This window comes from Ursus arctos, unplaced genomic scaffold (genome assembly GCF_023065955.2).
Source record: "Ursus arctos isolate Adak ecotype North America unplaced genomic scaffold, UrsArc2.0 scaffold_4, whole genome shotgun sequence".
Lineage (NCBI taxonomy): Eukaryota > Metazoa > Chordata > Mammalia > Carnivora > Ursidae > Ursus > Ursus arctos.
The window spans coordinates 21308492-21321734 of NW_026623056.1; the positions used below are offsets into that span (position 1 = coordinate 21308492).

A 13243-nucleotide genomic window follows, 5' to 3' on the forward strand; every position below is an offset into this window, starting at 1 on the left:
CTCCTTTTCTTGGTTATTGTTTTCTGTGGTGACTGTAAGATTTTTTTTTTTTTCCTTTAAGTAGGAGATGAAATAGTAGGAGAAAAGGGAGAAGAAAAATTTCTGGGTGACGTTATGTATTTGAAGAAACCCAATATTCAGGAGTTTGTAAAATCACTTTTTGTAAGAACAGACTGGGAGAACAGCTCACATTCTGCTGGATACATGGAAATGACTCCTCTGTTGGGTATTCACGTACCAGTAGGACAAATTAGTTGACTGTCTTAACTCAGTTAAGTTCTCAGTTCTATCTCCAGACTTCATCCTAAAAGCAAATGAAGCTTTTTCAAAATAATCCAGGTGAGATTTTTTTTTCTAAAAACCATCTTCATTTTGAATTCTATCAACCCAGAGACCCATCTAAATCCTCAGGGGACTTGAGTAATGTCCCTATTGTCTGGTGATTGACTTAAGACTTTCACTGTATAATGACAAAGTTACTTGGGGGTGATGCATTATTAAATATTTATACATGCGTATATGGCAATGGGTATCACAGCATATAGGATTTTATGTAAGGAATTGATTTGCCTCTCTGATCTCTCCTCAAATTTGTCTCAGGGACTTAAATCACTAGGCAAAGGGATACGGAAACAAAACTCCTGAAGAGACTGCAAGGCTTTGAGGAAGTTTCCTAAGGTTGAGGGAGGTCTAACAACAATATTAGTTTACATTCCTCAGAATAGGGCAGCTGTGTTGACACTAATCAGATTGGGGGGGGGGCGCGGGTGGTGAGCCTGAGTTCAGTGTTTCGGATGAAAATGCTTGCAGGCGAATGCTTGGAAAAGTAGACTGGAGTGCTCAAACTGAGCTCCTTAAAAATCAAAACAAAGCGCATAAGACTCGGGTGCACACAGCAAAAGGAAGAGTCGTTCAAAGGGCGACAAAGCAGGGCCTGCACTGTCATATTGACCGTGCTATTGTCTAGACACCTGAACTATGTAAATATAACAGGGGAAATATCGAGTTATCCACAGAAGGAAAAGGAAGTGCCTATTTTCCTTTAAAACATTCAAGCAGGCATGCTTGTCCTCAGCGGAGAAACTTGAGTTTCTTGTTTTGCTTTAATATGGAAAGTTAGCTTAAAATGTTACCAAACGGTTATAAAAAAATGGAGGAGACTTTAAAGATGTTCTTGTTTCTATGTGATCCCATGTTGGCCAGTTTTAATCACTAGAGATGTGGTCTGTCAGTCATATCATATCTGACTTTGTGTTTGTCCACACGCTATTTCACACATATATTTATGAGCAGGCTGGGATCTGCCTTCGTGCCTAAGTAGGAAGGGGTAGAAAGGAAAGGTGGTTTAGAGATATCTATAAGAAAAGTATGAAGTTGATGCAAAGTGGAAAGCAATGATTTTTTTCTCATGAAGGGAAAAACTGAGTAAATGTTTTGCTTAGAAGATACTGGTAGGAATTCTTGCCTTTTATGGAGGCGAAAGAATCATGTCTTATGTGAGCGTATAACACTCTTACCATGAGAGAAAATACCTTTCCATGGCTTTGCAGTTTTCAAAACTTTAGGTAAATGTGTATAGTCAGGTGCTCAAGTTGTCTCTTTTCTCTTGGAATGTTGCTAATGTGTGTAACAGGATATCTATGAAAAAAATATGGCTGCATTTCTCTATCTTCCTGCATCTTTTTGTATATTGCTGTGGTGAATTTTATATCTTTCCACTAATGTGTGTTTTATGAGTAATTTTTATACCTTCATTTTCATCCTATTGCTTAAGAATAGCTTCCTTTGCTGTATAGGGTTACGTTTTAATATTTAGTCCTCTGTAGAAATGCAGTTCTGTATCTGGGACCCGCATGGCCCTGAGAATCCGGAAATTTAATGCAAAAGTTGTTAATGTTTTAGGATTCGTCTTGAGATAACATTCGTTAGTAACCATCAATACAGAAACAGTGATCTGTTATCACATAAAAATTGTTTAAAAATTGGACAAATTAAGAATACAGAGGCTTGTAACTCTCCATGAGAGTGAAAATGACTTTGAAACTATAACCCAATCTCTGACTTCAAATAATTTTTTAATTTAATTTGTTAGTAACTTCTTTGGGTCGATAACTCAAAAACAGTAGAGGAACACTGATCCTTTTCTACTCCCTGTTCCACGAATTTCCAATTCTTTCCCTCCAAGCAGAGCTGGATTTGGGGAAGCTGTTAGTGAACAGGAAGGGGTCCGGAAGGGCGGAGAACATGAGCAGGATGTAACAGGCATGGCTGAAGGAGCCACCCTTGGGTTACAATGGAGAGAGGCCTCAAGCAAGCACCATTCCAGTGGACCAGGCTTGGAATGACACAGCCTCTGGGACTGGTCTCAGATTTGAAAAGAGAGAATCAAAAGAAGGGAAATTTTTCACAGATCAAGTTTTAGTTCAACTTTCTTGCCAAAAAACTGGGCTCTGTGTGCATTTGTATGTGTGCACGTGCACATGGGGGGGGGGGAACAGACAGAGACTCTCAAATCCTCCTTAGAGGGACATTTAGGACATTTTTTTTTAAAGATTTTATTTATTTATGTGACAAAGAGACAGCCAGCGAGAGAGGGAACACAAGCAGGGGGAGTGGGAGAGGAAGAAGCAGGCTCCCAGCGGAGGAGCCCGATGTGGGACTCGATCCCAGTATGCCAGGATCACGCCCTGAGCCAAAGGCAGACGCTTAACGACTGCGCTACCCAGGCGCCCCAGGACATTTTTATTAAAAATCTCTATCTGGGTTTCTGTGTGAAGATAGAAAGGTACTTTGGCGAATGGGTTCCAGTGTTCTAGAACTAAACGAGACTTCAAGGCTCATATACTGAGACGCCGCATTTTACAAATCAAGGTCAATGATCTCTCTTTCTGGAGTAGAGAAAGCCATAGATGTATAAGTCAGTCCCATTTGTTTAATTGAACCTTTTTCTCTTTCATATCAAGAGAGATAGAATGCGTTCTGGAAGGGGCTATTGTAATTCACAGCAAATGCCCCCAAAAAATTTACATAAAGAACTGATGTGCAAATCTACTTGAGAACAAGAAGAGTAACTTGAAGGCAGCACTACAAGATCTCAGAGTTGAGGACCTTGCCATTTAATTGACCTCTGGACCTGCATGGTCAAGGGAAAGAGTCTTTCCTACCCTAATGCTGTCTCGCAGAGACGTTTTTCTCATGGGAGTGATTTTTCTCTTAATTGTCAATAAATGTCTTATCTCAAGCTTTCCCATGTTGTGCTTCTGAGGTGTTTAGCGCTATAGGTAAAAGCAGAGTAGGGAAGAAGCAGAAGCTGCAGATTTAAGCTAGCTGTCAGCCAGGCTGTGTTCCTCACTGCATGCTGTGGTCTTAGATTGCATTGCTTGTTTTACAATTGGTTGCCCTCAAGCCCAGAGGGGACTGGGAGAAAGAGATCTTAGATCACAGATCATAGATCATACTTTCTTTTGCTACTTTTGGAAAAATGAGTGGTGATAATAAATCACTTATCCTTTATCTAGATAAGGAAAAAGCATGTTTGGTTTGTTTTGTTTTTTAGAAGAGCAGTGATCCTCAACTGTGGTATGGAGAGTAAACTAAGAAACATGAATGAATGTCTAGTTAGCTATGGCAACCAAAAAAATATTGGTTGCCTTTTCATCATTCCACATGCATCTTCTGAGTGCAAAGTTACTAAAATTTTCTTAGGCAATGAGTATGTATGGAATTTGGATTCTATATTCTTCCTATTAAGGGAGTATAAGTCTGAGGTTAGGAGATTTTAGATTTATCAAGGAAGGATATGGGTCAAATGGATGAGAAATATGTTACAATAGACGTTCCTGAGCTTTCTTTGAGGTGCATATGATTGTTTTAGGTGAGAACCGAGTTTTTGGGATAGAGGAGTGTAAGTAAAAGTCCTCCCTTCATAGTAATATTTTGAAAGTAAACTCCCCCCCAATTGAATACCCTAATTTATTCTTTTAATTGTTTTATGTCAATAAATAAGGAAGAATGAACATAGATACCAAAAGATACCTCTGTGAAAAATAACGTGTTTATTTCCATAAAAGTCTTATTACTCTGAAGATGAAAAGTGTTCCAAGTCCAATGGACTCAGAATTTCCTTTTGAATATATGATGAAAAAGTCAGATGACTGATGGAACATTATTGTCCAGTGCCAATCTAGTGGACTGAGTCACCTATGCAGAACATCCAGTACAGTAATGGATTTGGGTTCTGGAAGAAAATGGGTTGAAGTGTCAAGGTAAAACAGTAGATCCAAGCTATGAATTGAATTGAATTGAATTGAAGCTATGAATTTAATTCCTACTCTCTTAAGAACACAATTTGGAGGCACAAGAAAATAGTAAAACGGAGTTTATTGATGTGCTACCTCTCTCAACATTTTATAATTTTCACTGATGCTTTTTCATTAAGTTGAATTTTGTCAATAGTCATGAATACTAGTATTGAATGGGGAGAAACGTAGGTTAGAGGATCAACTTACTCTTTTTAAGTAAGTGTTTACTGAGCATCTGTTACGTATAAGATGGCACGTAGGATATGAAAATGAGTAAGAAACAGTTCCTACACCAAGAAGTTTACCGTTCACAGGGGAAATGAACACATACAGTTATAACACAGGGCAGATCTTCATTGTCCTATGAGAAGTGTGAACAAGATAATATAAAGGATCAAAGAGAGAGAGTACCTCGAAACAGGAGGATCAAGAAAGTCTGTATGTATAAGTAGGATGCAGCTGCACTTGGAAGGTCAGGTAGAACTTTCTAAGTCCTTGAAGTATGAGCGGGAAGGAGGATTTGGGGTGAAGAAACAAGCGTCAGTGGAGACGCAGAGAACGCTGCGTGTACTCAGCGATGTCAATAGTTCAGATGGAATTGAAAGCATGAAAAAATTAGGAAATAAAGTTAGAAATGTCAGATTGAGTGGCTCTTGGAGGGCCATGCCACATTTACTATTGTGGCAGTGATAAGCCATGGAAGGATTTTGAACAGAGGAGTGGTATAATTGGAGCCGTGCTAGGGCACATTTGGGAAGAATAAAGGGCTTTGCTCAAGACTGCCTCGCAGCATAAACATGCATTTCTCTGCATCACACATTGGCTGTCTGTTTTGCAGGAATATTCACCACTTCTCTGGAAACTTGGGAAGGGTAGAAATGGATTGTGTCTAAAGTCTTATACAATTTACGCATTCTCTGTCTGTTGCTCTCTTTAATAGCTATGGTCTCTTCCATTGATAAATTGGGAACCATTGGCTTTAGTTTGTCCTAATGTATGCCTGCTATTCAAATGTAATCATGAATAGAACCACTTTCACTTTCAAAAGGGTTCCACTTAGATGACAAAGTATATGGTCACCCTACAAATAAAGATCCACTCTTCATTTCATTATTTCCCCCAACCTCTACCCCCAAATGGAAAAATAATATAAATTTGGTTGTAAACAGAGACAGTAATTTTGATATCTCACCTACAAGCCACTTAGATTATTTCCTCCACGAAAGAAGCATTTCCTTACAACCCAACATTTACTGAGAGCTAATTAAGTACAGTCACAGGGCTAGGCACTATAGGGAAAGCAGAAGTGAATAAGTTGCAGCGACTCGTGTCTGAGAATTCACAATTCTAGGGTCCACATAAGAAATTATAAATGACTTCAGTGTGAAACAGAAAGTGGTAGGAGACACTGAAGCCTCTCAAAACAGTCAAATGGGTTCAAACTGCTCATGATGAAGGTAGCATTTCATATAATCTGAGGACCAGATTTTAGCCAAGGTGGGGAAGGAAGGTCATTCTGGGTAGATGAGAAAATTCCTAAAAGTACAAGGAAGAACTGCACAGGACCAAATGAAAGAGCATGATATATTGACTTGGAAAGAGAACATCGATTTCAGCACAGATCTGTATTTAGTATGTATGTCAAAACGGAAAGTTGTTGTAGAAGCAGTGACATAATATGCTAGGGACTTCTATCTTCCTAAGAACTCGAACCTGTGACTGCTTTGAGAGTACGGACAATGTTCAGAATTCAAGATTCAGAACTCTGTCTACATGTTGTAGGCATGACAAGTGTCATCCTGAAGGGAAGGACCAAAATAAGACCAAATGATGGGGCGGGGTGAAGTTGAAGGTCTCCTGATCCCTTTCCTTAGACCTCTGCAGAAACAGATAAGGTATCTTCTAGGGACTCAGCAATTACATTTTTACATTATCAAAGCTAGGAACAAAATCCAGACTGATTTTTTAATGTTAATTATGATTAACTCTATTAAATGGTCATCTTAGAATCAGGATGAGAAAACTTTCTCTGGTCGCTGCTCTAAATGCAAATAGTAATTCTGGAGCTAAATGTGAGCGAATACACCCAGTATGATTTTTGTTGAAGATAAGAATTCCAGTTGATAAAGAATACAGCAGAAGCAAATATGAGTGTTCCATTTAAGAAACAAACACCACCACCCCTACCCCTTCAATTAAACAAAAAGCAACAATAAAGAAATAAAGATTTGGGTGCCTCAAATGAAAAAAATCTTTGCCATAAACGTTTCAAATTTCACTTTGGACAAGGATACACATTTGCATTTAGGATCTGAACAGAAATATGGGGGGAAGACATGTCTTCACCCATATTAATATCCTTTCCTTCCACACCCTCCTTCATCACTTCCATCTCACCCAGGAAGAAAATGTAGGCAATTAAGGAGATAATAGAGGGGTAGGTGAGGGTAGGTTCTTGGGGGAGGTAACTCAGTGACTTGATTTAAATGCAAAGAGGCAGGCAGGAGGGAGAATTGGCCTTTCTGATAAATGGGGGAAAGTCCAAGCTTGTGTCTCATTCCTGTCTCTTTCCTACAAGCCTAACCCTCCACTAACATAAAGCGGATTTTGAAAATATCCAATATTGAAAAGTGATTGTCCTGCTTTCAACTTTGTGCAGACAATAGGGGAAACAGTGACGTTCCAGAAGCCACCACATTGGTTCCAACCTCCTTTGCAGAACTCAGTAGTTAAATTAAGTGCCTGTAAAGTCTTTTCAGAAACAGTACTTTATACTTCCCCATATTCGATTTTCTGACTTGGTCTAATAATATAGCACACCTATTCTATTCAAAAGGCATTCCTTTCCATATTCTAGAAAAAAAAAAAATCTTGGGAAGTTCTCATTTCTAAATGTATTTCTTATTTGATAATGACTAAGTTTATACACCCTGCTTACGTTTGTTTTTCAAAGACAAAGTAAAATCAGGCTGTCATGTAGACGGCAAGATGGCTTCACCAGGTACTAGTTACCTGTCAATTTAAAATTCAGTAACTGGTGTTAAGGTAAAGCCCATGTTGGTTCTAGGTGAGGGAATAACTGGCAATAAAACATTTTTGGAATGTTAGTGGAACGAGTAGAGTGTAAATCGATATCTCATGCAAAACCTGTGATCTGAATTGCATCTTGTCTGTGTTTCTTCAATGGTAAAAAAAAAAAAAAAAAAAAAAAAAAAGATTTCCTATAAAAGCTGAAAGAGGGAATTTTGAGTCAAGCTGTGGTGTGTTGCCAGAGGCGGAAATTTATGAAACACTCTCGTCAGCTCTTCTGGAAACACTACAAAAGAAATAGTTCTACTTTCTTATTGGTGCTAAAGCCACTAATAGGTGCAGTTTAGTATAATACCCCGATGAGAATTACCACCCCCAAACTCAGCTTGCCTTGGAAAGAACTCTGTACAGGCATTTTCTTTTTCCTTTCAAGCTTGCGCAAAAACACCCAAAGGGGCCATTTCCAATCCAGGCAGTGAGCTTTCTCAAGTTTATTCTTTCTCAGATCACAGAGACAATGGAGAATATGCCCTGTTTACTCAAATCAGTCTGGATTAGTGTCACTCTATTGATGGAATCAGAATTAAAAGGAAAACCATTACCCTCTCAACGCGCAACATCAGATGTTTTGGGAATGGCTTGATTACTTCTAAATAGACCATGCGAGACTGTCACCAGACTAAGGTTGAGGACTCCACAGACAGACACAGAGAGAAATGGTGACACTGGGTGAAGTCGAAAGCCCATAATAAGCCTCAGGCTGGGAAAGGATTTTAATGGTCAGTCCCAAAGTGCTTGAAAGGCTGCAAATCAGAATAGTAAGTTTCCGGAGAAAGTACTTCTCCTGGCTTCTTTCTATACTCCAACACCACCCCCCAGATATTTGTCTTCAGGTCAAATTGTTTCCAGTTTTTAAGGACCTGCTGGGAGGCTACTTCACCCCCTTCACCCTCTCAGGTTCGCTGCCACCACCACCCCAACTTTCAGAGTAACACTTCTGTCCCCTGAACTCTTTTGTCCTTCTCTGTTCATCCTTCATTGCTCTCCCTATGGACCAGATACCTTCTCCCCAATTCTAGACTGAAGACTCCTGGTGAATGGGGGATGTGTGGTATTTATCTCTGTATCCACTCCGGGACCACCAAACGATGCCCCTGGAGGTGATGGAAGCATGCATCTGTTGCTGTTGCATGAAGGGGTATCTTCAGATTTAAAAAATGGCATATTGATGTACTTTTACGGAAATGGCTCTTTGTAACCGACCCGTGCAAAAAGCAAAGTGATTGCATACACCGTACAAGCCTTGTCTTCACCTGTATTTCTGAATGGCATGGTTTTCCTTGACATCTTACAAGTCTTTCTCAATCTCTCTCTCTTTTTTAAATGAGCCCAGGTATTTATTTCCATTATACTTCAAGTGGCAAGAAAGTTTTTAAAGGACAGGGAAGTTTCCTGAGTAAGAAATGACTCGTACTCTGACAGAGGTAAACAGTGTAAAGTGTATGCTGCTTTCATTTCATTGATTACCCATGAGGACAGAGAATGTGTTTGACTTTTTAAAAAATGAAATAGATTAGATTTTTATCTTGCTTTGCAGTCACTTCTTAAAAGTGTTTATTTGCTTCTACACTGATTCACTTTTCCCTGATTCATTTTGTCGCCTACATGTCTCTCGATCATCACCAGAGATTTGGGTGGTTTGCTCTGGGTGAATAAGCTTGATGATTTGCAAACACTTTCCTGTTTCATTTTCTATGGTTATTAAAGGATGTCTGAGAAATCTTTAAGTCATTTTGTTCTTAAACATGGTGTCCTAGTTTTTTGTTTGTTTGTTTTTTCATGTTCAAATAAGACACCAAGGAGCTGTTGTAATTATTAAACTGATTGATTGTTACTTTCATAATGGGGTAAATAGGATGAAATGAATAGATCGCTGTCTTTTCAAAGTAAGGCATGTCTTCTGCATAGCTGGAAACTTCAGTTTTATTTTGCAGTTACAAGTGACAGCTTAAAGGAACACTCCAATGTTACATAAGTCACCATGTCTAATTACAAAGCGTAGTAAATCACTGAAAACTTTAATCTCAGATACAATGGAAAAATGTAGCAATCAGCAAAGAATTTGACAAGCAAAAGCAAATTAGAATGCAGGAAACAGTGTTTCTCATTTGAATATGTATAGAATGGTAAAACTGAGCGGTGTACTCCTTGTTTCATGCTTTACTTTTCTATTTGTAAATCAAGGCTGATGTTTCAACCTCTGTGTGTGTATCATAAAGTCTGCGAAATGAAGTCATGAATTTAGAGCATTTGCAAGAAATGGTTTGTAAGTCTGATAAAGTACAATCTCAGTTCCTCAAAACATACATTGTAAGCCCTTAATTAGGGCATTATTCTAAACTGACTTCTAGCTAACTGGGTAGAAAATCATGGAAATTAGAGAGGGAGGGACAAATTTTGTAGCCTCTCCACCAGAAACTAACGTCTTATTCTAAGCTTTTTTCTGGGTGGTTTCTTTCCCAAAAAAAAAAAAAAAAAGTCTGCATTTGGCCACAAACACCATCCCAAGGAAATGAATAATTATATAACCACAAAGATTTAGATTCTTACTGCTGACCTAGATGCATTAGAAACAAACTGTAGGCCATTAGGTAAAAAATACTGCCTTGGCACAAAAACGTGTATGTGTTTGTTTTAAGGAAGTAGAAGCTCATTAATAAACTTCCCAGCTAGGTGTGAGCTACCAAGTATTACTCATTGCCTTGTGAGTGACAGGACTGGCTATTCTGCTACTAGTTCCCATAAAAGCTGAAGCTAAAAGCACAGTTCTCACCTACCAAAACAAAGCAAAACACAGAGTAAAGGTCATAGAGATTATTCGGAGATGCACCCTAACATTCATTTGGCAGTAGTATGTAAAGACATGAATCGGACTTGAAGGCAGACTTCCTTCAGCATAAAAACCAACACTTAGTTGTGTTAGAATGAAAAAAAGAAATCTTCTGAAAGGGACTTTTATTTTGAAATGATTTGCACTTATCCTTTCAATAAATATTTCCTGAGCTGCTACTGTGCCCCAGACACTGTACCAGATTTGAGACTCAGTAATAAACAAGATATAATCTCTCGTAGGTCTATGGTCGAGCAGAAAAGACAACTATTAAAAAAATAAATTGGTACAGATAATTCATGTCGGTTATAATTAGGTGATGCCAAAGGAAAGCTCGAGCTGTGTCACTGTGTGAAACAAAGGAGAACATCCACCTGGGCAGAGGGCTTCTCCTGGGGGATGACATTGAGCTAACACCTGCAAGGTGAGCTAGGATACAGGCACCAGTGTGAAGGCTGAGCACCGAAGGAGTTTGCCTTTGAAAAGCTGGCCGAGTGCCTATTTGCTGGGTCTTTAGTGAGCAAAGGAGAGAGTTTCAAATAGTGTGACATAGACCACTTTAAAGATTTGGGGACTTTATTCTAAGACAATAGGGACCTGCTGAAGGTCTTCAAGCTTGAGAAGGACAGGATCTCATCTGCGCTGAGTTTCTGGTGGCAGCTCCAAGAAGCTGGGTTTTTCACTCTTTGCAATTACACCTGTTCTAAGAATGGTTAGTTCTATACCCTGTCTTTAATATGGAAAACTTTTTTTTTTAAGATATATGTCATTTTTAGCTAAAAATTCCAGGCAGAAATTTGAGTGACTCAGATTTACATGCAGTCGGAATGAAAGATAGTAAGAACGCGGGTTCTCAAGCTAGACTGACTGGTTTCTCACTGGGGCTCTGTCACTTACTACCTTGAGCAAGTTACTTAATCTTGTGGAGCTTCAGTTTCCTCATCTATAAAATATGTGTAAAACATAGGATAGTAATGCCACCTAGCTCATGAGGATTAAATGAATAAATAGAACTCGAAGACTATAAAACACACAGTTAAGGACTCAGAAAGACTATTCGTGGTAGCAGTAATAGTGGTAGTAATAGTAACAGCTAATATTCTTTTGTACAGAGGATTGGATATAGATGCTATGTATGTTTCTGATTTTTTTTTTTTTTTTTAATCCTGATGGCCACTATTGAAATTGCTATGTCTTCAGTTTCATGTCATGGTAAACAAAGTTCTCTCCTGTAAGTCAATATTAATCACCTTCAATCGCCCCGTTGATTTAAGCCATAATTTCTGACATGGCCTGAACAGACCTATTACATATATAATATAAGACAGATATATTCTATATATATTATACGGTCTGACAGATATATATTATTTTAAGTATTTAAAACTCACTTTAAAAACCAACGAGATATTATTGTTGAGCCTCTAAGGTCACCATGGTATGCTTTCCGTACAGGTGGCCAAATTTTCACTGAAAATTTTCATTACCGTGTACTATCTTCTCTTCCCATTACTATTTCTGCTAAATAAAGCTATCGAAATGGCGGTTGTTGCACGCTGAAAATGTCCTCAAACGTATTTTTGTTCCAACTCTGAAGAAATTGAAACTATTTTTCCTTCATATCTGCCTCTAGAATTATTGAATATTAAAATTACACCTTTCTGCTTTCTGCTCAGCCCAGTGCTTCCTTGGTATGTGATGGTGACAAAAGTTTCTTACAGAACGCAGACGCTCAGGATTTTGATTTCGTTCATTTGTCCTTACTGAAAGGGAACACTGACTGTAATCAGAACGTAAAGGTTATTTTTTCATCATTGAGCTGTACAGTGTAAAGTGGGTCTATTTGGGTTGAGTTTTCAACACATTTCACTTCCTCGATTTTCAGATGCTCTTGTCTCGTATTTGTGGACATTGCTGTCCACCTGATCAGCCCACTTTGTATTTATTTGTCTCACCTGCGGTTGTCTGGCATTGGTTGGGGCTTTTCGGGAGCTCTTTCCTGAGTTACGGAATCTCAGACCTCAAAGGAATCTCAGCACTTTGTGTCGGAACGTAAAACCTTCTAGTCAACTCTCCGCCTGCTGTCAGAAGTCCTGAGTGCTTAGGTGCTTTATTCTTACATGTTATTTATGGTAAGGTAGGAGTGTATTTTACCTCCAAACGTTCACTTTGGGGGATCATTTGGAAGATGAAAGAAGGGTAATATTGGACAAGGAACAAAATCTGGTCTGGAGAAAAACGTGATGCTAAATAAATTCTTACGGTTGAAAGATGGTACTTAAACTTGACATTATAACACAAATATCTTCTCGGCCCACGACTGGAGCACTTCAACTCAGTTGTGTTCAATTCTAGCATAAAACAAGCCATCATTCCTTCAGGTGAGGCAGGTGATAGAAAACTAAAACATGCCAAGTATTTCTCCCTAAGGCAGTGCTTGTTGAAAAGTCACTATCCTGCTGATATTTGGGGATGAAAATGTAGTACTGTCTGCTAGAGCATATTCGAATGAATGCTTTGTCAAGCCAGGGTCATGAGGAAAACTGTTTTCTTTCCCCAGGAGGGGCTTTAGAATGTTCGAGAAGGCTCCTCCACGAAGCCTGAGGTGAAAGGTTCTCTCAGCTGAGGAAAGCGTGTGCGCACACTGCCTGAAACATTTTCGGTTTCCAGGTTTGGCCTGGCCCATCTGTTTAAGTAAAAAGCAGGTTATCTCATTTTTTGAAAGTAACCTCATGGCACTTTAAAATAGCTTTGCGGGTGAGTGTGGTCACCCACCAGAATGTTAAAATGGACGCATCTTTTATGTTTGATCATCAGAATCAATCTCCTTATAGGAAACGAAGGTCCAAGAGGTGCATGCACCTTACACAGGGGTTTTCAATATGTTAGTGGCAGGGCTGGAGCTTAGACCCCATGTCCCCCAGTGTAAGTTCAGAGTGCTTTTGCAATCCTAGGATCCACTGAGGAATGTAAGTGCCAAAGAATATTTAATTCCCCAGCCTGTCTCATAGTGAATCAAAGA

The 13243-nt window shown here is 39.0% G+C and overlaps 1 protein-coding gene across 9 annotated transcripts in view; it reads left to right on the plus strand.

Annotated features, from left to right (window-relative positions):
• Positions 1-13243, plus strand: part of TP63 (tumor protein p63) — a 222474-nt gene that overhangs the window by 123322 nt on the left and 85909 nt on the right. The window contains exon 1 of one of the 9 annotated variants that reach the window (XM_057306694.1): positions 193-339. The exons of the other annotated variants lie outside the window; for them this stretch is intronic. The gene's annotated coding sequence lies outside the window, so the exon portion shown is untranslated. Of the gene's footprint in view, positions 1-192; positions 340-13243 lie in introns of those variants that run through there. 9 annotated transcript variants of the gene reach the window in all.